The sequence below is a fragment of the Dermacentor variabilis genome, chromosome 1 (genome assembly GCF_050947875.1).
Source record: "Dermacentor variabilis isolate Ectoservices chromosome 1, ASM5094787v1, whole genome shotgun sequence".
NCBI lineage: Eukaryota > Metazoa > Arthropoda > Arachnida > Ixodida > Ixodidae > Dermacentor > Dermacentor variabilis.
In genome coordinates, this window is record NC_134568.1 from 9,921,795 (window position 1) to 9,930,178 (window position 8,384).

The following is an 8,384-nucleotide window of genomic DNA, read 5'->3' on the forward strand; positions in this document are numbered from 1 at the left end:
ATGCCACGTACATAGAGAGCATATCACCAAGTGTGCGGTTAAATCGCTCTGTGAGCCCGTTAGTCTGTGGATGGTATGCCGTGCTTGTCCGATGAATAATATGGCATTCCGAAAGCAAACTTTCGACGACTTCGGAGACGAAGGCGCGACCTCGATCGCTGAGGAGTTCCCGAGGTGCGCCGTGTCGAAGCACGAAGCGATGTAGGACGAAAGAGGCTACATCCCGCGCTGTAGCACTTGGTAAAGCAGCAGTTTCGGCGTAGCGTGTCAAATGATCAATAGCAACTACGATCCACCGATTGCCGTCTGGTGTCATAGGAAGCGGGCCGTATAGGTCGATGCCGACGCGATCGAAGGGTGTGGCAGGGCACGGGAGCGGCTGCAAGGCACCAGATGGGCGTAAAGGCGGCGATTTGCGGCGTTGACAGTCAAGACAGCACCGAACAAACTTGTGAACAAAATGGTACATGCCGCGCCAGTAGTAGCGGTGGCGAATTCGTTCGTACGTCTTGAAGACTCCGGCATGGCCACACTGCGGATCGTTGTGGAAAGCGGCACATATTTGAGACCTTAAGCTGCGGGGAACCACCAGAAGCCACCGACGACCTTCAGGAGTGTAATTGCGTCGGTGCAGCAGCTGGTCACGAATGGCGAAATGAACTGCTTGGCGTCGGAGGGTTCGGGATACAGGGATGGTCGACGATCCAGAAAGATAGTCGAAAAGAGAAGCGATCCACGGGTCACGACGTTGTGCGGTTGCAAAGGAGTCCATGTCGAGAGATGACACGGAATGTGCGGAAGTTGTTGCGCAGGCCGAGTCTGGAGGTAAAGGTGAACGAGACAAGGCATCTGCGTCGGAGTGTGTGCGTCCACTGCGGTATACGACGCGAATATCGTACTCCTGGATGCGTAGTGCCCAACGGGCTAGGCGGCCAGTGGGATCTTTCAAGTTGGCGAGCCAACAAAGCGCATGGTGATCTGTGACCAAGTCGAATGGGCGCCCGTACAGATATGGTCGGAACTTGCCAAGTGCCCATACTAAAGCCAAGCACTCTTTTTCGGTCACGCTGTAATTGGCCTCAGGCTTCGTCAGTGTGCGACTCGCATAGGCGACTACATATTCGGGGTAGCCCGCCTTTCGTTGGGCGAGTACGGCGCCGAGACCGACCCCGCTGGCATCTGTATGTACTTCAGTTGCAGCTGACGGGTCGAAATGGCGAAGAATAGGTGGGGAGATGAGAAGACGACGCAGCGTAGCAAAGGCGGAGTCACATGCAGGGGACCAGCAGGAGAGGGCGGCGTCACCGCGTAGAAGCTGAGTCAATGGTGCCATAATCGATGCGAAATTTCGAACAAAGCGCCGGAAATATGAGCATAGGCCCACGAAGCTTCGAAGTTCTTTGATGGTCTGAGGCTTCGGAAACTCGGCGACTGCTCGAAGTTTTGCAGGATCGGGTAGAACGCAGTGCTTGGACACAACGTGGCCTAAAATGGTGAGCTCTCGCGCGGCGAAGCGGCACTTCTTGAGGTTGAGTTGAAGGCCAGCGTTCGTTAGACAGGTCAAAACTTGTCTGAGGCGGAGCAGGTGAGTAGGAAAATCAGGCGAGAAAACCACGACATCGTCGAGGTAACACAGACATATAGACCACTTGAGGCCACGCAGCGTGTTGTCCATGAGTCGTTCAAAGGTGGCAGGGGCATTACAAAGCCCGAAAGGCATCACCTTAAATTCATATAAACCGTCAGGCGTAATGAATGCGGTTTTCTGGCGATCGGCCGCAGCCATCGGGACCTGCGAGTACCCTGAACGCAAGTCAAGGGACGAGAAGAATTCTGCTCCCTGAAGACTGTCGAGGGCGTCATCGATGCGCGGCAAAGGATAGACGTCTTTGCGCGTTACCTTATTTAACCGACGGTAGTCGACGCAAAAGCGAATAGACCCGTCCTTCTTGCGAACGAGAACGACAGGAGATGCCCAGGGACTGTGCGAAGGTTGAATAACATCACGGCGCAGCATATCTTCGACTTGGGTGGTAATGACACGACGCTCTTCGGCAGAGACGCGATATGGTCGGTGACGTAACGGCTGATGTGAACCGGTGTCAATGTAGTGCTGCACTTCCGACGTGCGCCCCAGGTGAGGTTGTGAAACGTCGAATGAACTTCTAAATTTGTGCAGGAGATCAAGAAGGTCGGCGCGTTCGGCAGGTGTGAGGGTATCGGCGATGGCATTCAAGAACGCAACCCTGGACGTTTCCTCGAGCGCGGACATCGAAGATGGTTGGCCGGGGTCGACGTCAAAAGAGTCTCCAGGGACGTCAACCAATGACGAAGAGTCGAGGAGTTCCACGAAGCCAAGGCATTCACCAACGAGCAACGTAATAGGCGCACAGAGGGGATTGTAAAAGTATATATTGCTGCAGCCGCCAGCCATGTCAAGCGTCGCGAAGGGTAGTGGGAGAGATTTACGGCCCATGAAGACGTCGGACGGCGTGAAGAGGACCGTTGCATCAGCGATGGCATCGCAAAAGACGGGTACGAGGGCGAAGGAGCCAGGTGGAATATCTGTGTCCTCGCGCACGGTAAGTTTAGAAGGGCGGTCGCAATCTTCGTCCAAGCGTGCGTCACAAGGGGCAAATTCAACTTCGGCGCGTGCGCAGTCGATCACGGCTTTATGACTGGATAAGAAGTCCCATCCGAGGATGACGTCATGCGAGCAGGTGGGAAGAACAATACACTCGACGATGTAAACAATGCCGTGAATAAGCACACGCAGAGTACAGGCTGCGTGCGGAGTGACGTGCTGCGCGCTTGCCGTACGAAGCGACAGTCCAGAAAGCGGCGTGGTCACCTTGCGCAGCGAACGGCACAGTTTGGCGGCTATCACAGAAACGGCTGCGCCGGTATCCACAAGAGCGAATGCTGGAACACCTTCTACACAAATTTCGACCACGTTAGCAGGAGAGGCGCGAGGACTTTGACAGTTCGAATGGGGCGCAGTTCTTGCCTCTTGAACTGCGACGTTCAGTTTTCCTGGTCAGGTGGTGCGGGTCGCCGACGCATTGGGGAGAGCGAGCGTCGGCGAGGGGATGGCGAGCGACGCGAAGGAAATTCTGGGATGTCAGCACGAGCATACGGTTGGGGGGAAGGAGCGGCGTATTGGCGAAATGGCTGGCTGCCGTACTGGAAGGGCCGCGAGGCGTCGCCGAACGCTTGAGGACGACGGCGGCAATATCGGGCGACGTGTCCGGGTGTGCAGCAAGAATAACAGATGGGTCGATTGTCAGGTGTTCGCCAAGGATTAGCTCGCGGTGCGGTCCAAGATGTAGCATGGGCTTCCGGTGGCAGCGGTTGGGACTGGGCCGTGAAAGACGCCGGTGGAGGCCTGCGTACTGCCTGCGCGTACGTAAGAGGCGCGGCCACAGGCAGGACTGGCTGCGCATAGGTGAGAGGCGTGGCGACAGGCTGCACTGCCCGCGTAGAGTTGAGATTCGCGGCTGCAGGCGGCTGATTGTGTGCGGAAGGGACAACTTGGGCGACCTCTTCGGAAATGAGGGTGCGGAGCGAGTTTGGAAGACGGGAGGTGGGCTCCTGAGTGAAGGGGACTAAAGAAAGTTGGCGGGCAACTTCCTCACGCACAAAGTCCTTGACCCGCTGAAAGAATGAGGATGGGTCGTACATGTTGTCAAGGCTCGCCAACAACTCGTCGCTTCCCAAAGGACGCCGAGTCGAAGCGCGTTGCTTCCTTAACTCATCGTAACTTTGGCACAGGCTGACAACTTCAGACACAGTGCGCGGATTCCTGGCTAGGAGCATCTGGAATGCGCCGTCGTCGATGCCTTTCAGTATATGGCGAATTCGCTCAGCTTCGGGCATTGCGGCGTTGACTCGTTTACAAAGGTCCACGACGTCTTCTATGTAGCTTGTGAACGTTTCCGCCGTCTGCTGTGCTCCGGCGCGCAAGCGCTGTTCGGCACGCAGCTTGCGAACAGCGGGTCGGCCGAACACTTCCGTAAAGGTTGTCTTGAAGACTGACCATGTGGGCACGTCACTTTCGTGGTTGTGAAACCACAGTTGGGCAACACCAGCCAGGTAAAAGATGACGTGAGTTAACTTGGCTGGATCATCCCACTTGTTGTGCGCGCTCACCCGTTCATATGACGCAAACCAGTCTTCTACGTCTTCGTCGTCTGCACCGCTGAAGACCTTGGGGTCCCGTTGTCGTGGAACGCCGGTGCAGGTGATGGACTGTGGCGTCGGTGCCGTTTGGGAGGAGCTGTCGGTCATGGCGGGTGGTAGCGTTCTTGATCTCAGCTCCAGGGTTTCAAGCGACGGGGTTTGAGTCCCAGCACCTCCACCAATTGAGAAAAGGTTTATTGGCGGCTCCTAACGTAAAGGCACAGCAACCGGGAACGGCGAAGCAGCCCGAAACACTGTCCAAACGGACGCCAGCAATCAACAGCGCGAGGCGAGACGAGCCGCGCGTTGGCGATGCGGCTGTGCCGCGAGGCGCGTCTTCTTCTTCACAATATATATATATATATATATATATATATATATATATATATATATATATATATATATATATATATATATATATATATATATATATATGATTTCTTGTATACAGAGGTCATCAATATATATAGGGTGTCCCAATGAACTATCATTCACCAAAATAAAAAAAAAGAGCAATGCGTTACTCGAAGAAAATCTAGTGCATATTGTTTCCCGCACAGTGGAGTAGCTTTCAGTAATTTTTTCGTTACTTAGATTTAATTAGATCATCGTAATTAATTATTTAACTTGAGACGTACTATCCTAATTATAAACGTGTCAATGAGGTATTTATAGGCGCAGCCAAGGGATATCTAACTGTGGTTGTTTCAGCGACGTACTAATTGCGCACTAATTTTTTACGATTGATAAATAAACCCTGCGAAATATGCAGAATACCACGTGATTGCGCTCCCACCTGCATCTTAAAGCAGCGCCCTCGAACATGCTCCCTCTGAGTTAGCCAGGACGAAATAAAGAAAAACTTCGCGATCGAGCTAGTGCCTTATCTGTCGCTCCCCGGCCGAATTTACACATCACGTTTAGTGTTAGTTGGAAACAAGCATTGGTACCTGTTGTCTTGGCGTACATAAAGTGCATGGCTGGTTTTCTTGTTTTTTGCCACAAAGACTGTCACCACAAAAGCGAATTGACAACGTCACTGAAAATGTTTAAAGGTGCGTTTGCCTTTCTCTTATGAGCTCATGCTAGCATGCGGGATGTGGCCGTCCAGGTACTATAATTTTCATGTCATCAGTTCGGAGGATTCTAAATGACGGCCTTTCACCCGTACCACTTTAACCAGCACCAATGCTTGGACGACAGGGACTCGTGGAATCGCCTAGATTTCTTGAATTAGGTGCTCATAAAAGCCGATGGGTCACCGGACTTTTTGAGCAACATCATGTGCACAGATCAAGCCAATTTTCGCAGAAAGGCCAAGATAAATTTGCATAATGCACACTATTGGAGCGACTACAATGCAAATTGGGTAAAGCGCAATCGGCACCAGTACCAGTGGTCCTTCAATATGGGGCGCGGAATTTACGCCGGTGCTATATTCAGTCCCATCTTCGATCACACACGGACTGGACAGCGTTACGTGAACTAAATCCTTGAAGGAGTGGTGGATGAGTTTCTCAGCGAAGTCCCACTGACACGTCTTTCACTTCTGTGGCATCAGAAAGATGCCACAGAAGTAGCAGACAGCAGTAGCCGAGCACGAGACTGGCTGTATGCGGCTTTTTATGCGCAATAGATTGGAAGGCACGGGCCTGTAAGTTGGCCGGCTATAGGTCACCTGACCTCTCTCCACTCAATTACTTTCTTTGGGCTTATGTGAAAGAACGTGCTTACATGATCGAGACGGACGTCAGATTAGCCCAAGGGAAGGATAACGGACGCCTGCCGTAGAGTACCAGCGTCGGTCATCAAGAAAGCCACTGAAGATGTGATAAAGCGGACTCATTACTGTGTAGCTGCAGGAGTTCTAGAACACATCCTCTAGGCAGCAGCTGGTGTTCAATGGGGCTTACGAATTCATAGATAACAAGGGCAAACTGAAACCTGATGTATTTTTATTTTTTTTTTTGCGCAGGAATTTAGATTACCGATTCGGCTCATTTAGAAGTGATATATTTTCCGTTTTGCCTTTTATCTAGATGTGGGCCGCTTCTCGGTCTGTTTGTTTCGCTTCTATCTTTTGTCACGAACCTGTTTTCGCAGCACGAATACACTTCCATGAAAAATAAAGCCGCCACTTTAATTTGGTTTTGATCCGAAGCAAGTTTCTGGCGCGAAATATAGCTGCGCACGCACTCTTTCGATGCGGTGCGTGCAGAGTTGGGATTTTGAAACATGCCTAGGATGGATGGATACAGCCTTCTTGTATGTCCGGCAAGGTTTAACGCGACCAGGGCTCAGGTCTCCCGCGGGGGAACGTCAAGGCCCTGCCTCAACGCCGCCTCACGGCCTTGCTGGACTGCCCACGTCTGGATTCCGAGGTCTGAGCTGCGCAGAGCGGCAGCTCACCTCGACGACAGGGTCTCCGGAGCATCTTTCCTATAGCTACATTGCACTCCCACCGGCTATGCCTATTCCACTGCTTTTCTCGTTTCGTGCGTAGTCAGAGTGGCGCTTCGGCCGCGATATCAAGGGGACTTTGTTATCAATGTGATCAGCCGGCCTTGAGAGACGGATAATAAGCGTGTCCTAGAAATGAGAGGAAGGAATAGCTGCGAAACGCGAAACGTACTTTTGGTGCTCCTTCCGTAAGTGAAGCGCTGTCTCTTCGGGTTTGCGACAGGCCATGCAGTTGCTTTCAATTAGTTTAGCTGAGCGCGCTGCTTTATGATGCGGGTGGGAGCGCAGTCACGTGGTATTTTTCATATTTCGCGGGGTTTATTTTGCCAGCCGGAAAAAAATTCTACGCAATATGTACGTCGCTGAAAATACCGCAGTTAGATGTCATTTGGGGTTGCCTACAAATGTCTCATTGACACTTTGATAATTAGGACAGTACTTCTCGAGTTAGATAAATAATTGCAATAACAGCAATAAATCTCAATAAAAAAAATTACTGGCGGCTGGAATAGCGCTACTGCTCTTTTTTTAAGTCTTGGTGATAGCCAAGTATACGACAATTACACGAAGGAAGATTGCACCACCGAGAGACGCCAGATTCTTGATGGTGCGAGAGGAGTCAGGCTGGGAAACTGAACTATCTCCTACTATGAGGTCTTGAATATTCCGATATTCTCTGACAAGTGACCGATATATATATATATATATATATATATATATATATATATATATATATATATATATATATATATATATATATATATATATGAGGTTCGAGAAGCTCGTCGACCCCTCACCCCCCCCCCCCGCCCAGGAAAAATGAAAACGCCGTCTATGCGGCGCTTCTCAGAATGTTGTAATTCGGCGTTTTGTCTACTTATGTATTGCCAGTTTTACTAGTGAAATTGAAGAACAAGGCAGCGCCATATCTGTCACTGATGATTATTCGACAATCTTGTTAACAACCACCTTTTCCTCTCACCCATTGTGCCACGTATTTCCAAAGCACAAAATAAACTCTCTTGTTAAAAACGTGCTGAGAAAAACAAGTGAAACTCGAAGCAAAATTATCGTCGCACGTCGAAACCGGTACTACGAGTAGAATGCGTCAGCTATTCAATATGAGTCGTTATTTGTTCGTATCGGTACGCTCCATAATGCCGAAACCTATTAGCGTCACGCACGAAATCTGATCATATAGAGTAAGTATAAATATCACCAGCAATATTGTTTCCATGAGAATAGGTGATTACATGCAAGACATGTATGGCTCCTCTCGCGCTATGCAGCAACTGGTTAGCGGGTGAAAAAACTGTACCGGAAAAAGATGCACATGTACGCATTTGAATACATATATAAGGATTCACCTTACAGGTGCAGCATGGCAGCATAACAGTCTATACTGTCCGTCGTATTCGATCGAACTGCGAAGTATAAAATTTTAAGCCATATCTAGCGTCTATTACGCTAGGCCTACCTCGATCTACGCCGAATTCTACTTAGCTCGCGTTATTTATAAAGCACGAAGCACAGATAATTTGGAGCACTTTATTTATCCGCAATCGTCGTTCGTTCAAGTTACCTATTTTTTTTTCTTTCACAATACTGTGTCAAAAACTACGTGCAACGAGCGATCTTTAGAACTTACTCTATTTAGAATAGTGTCTAGAATAGGTTCTTTCTTAGAGAGAGAGAGAGAGCAAATGATAAATGAAAGGTAGGGAGGTTAACCAGGACTGAGCCCG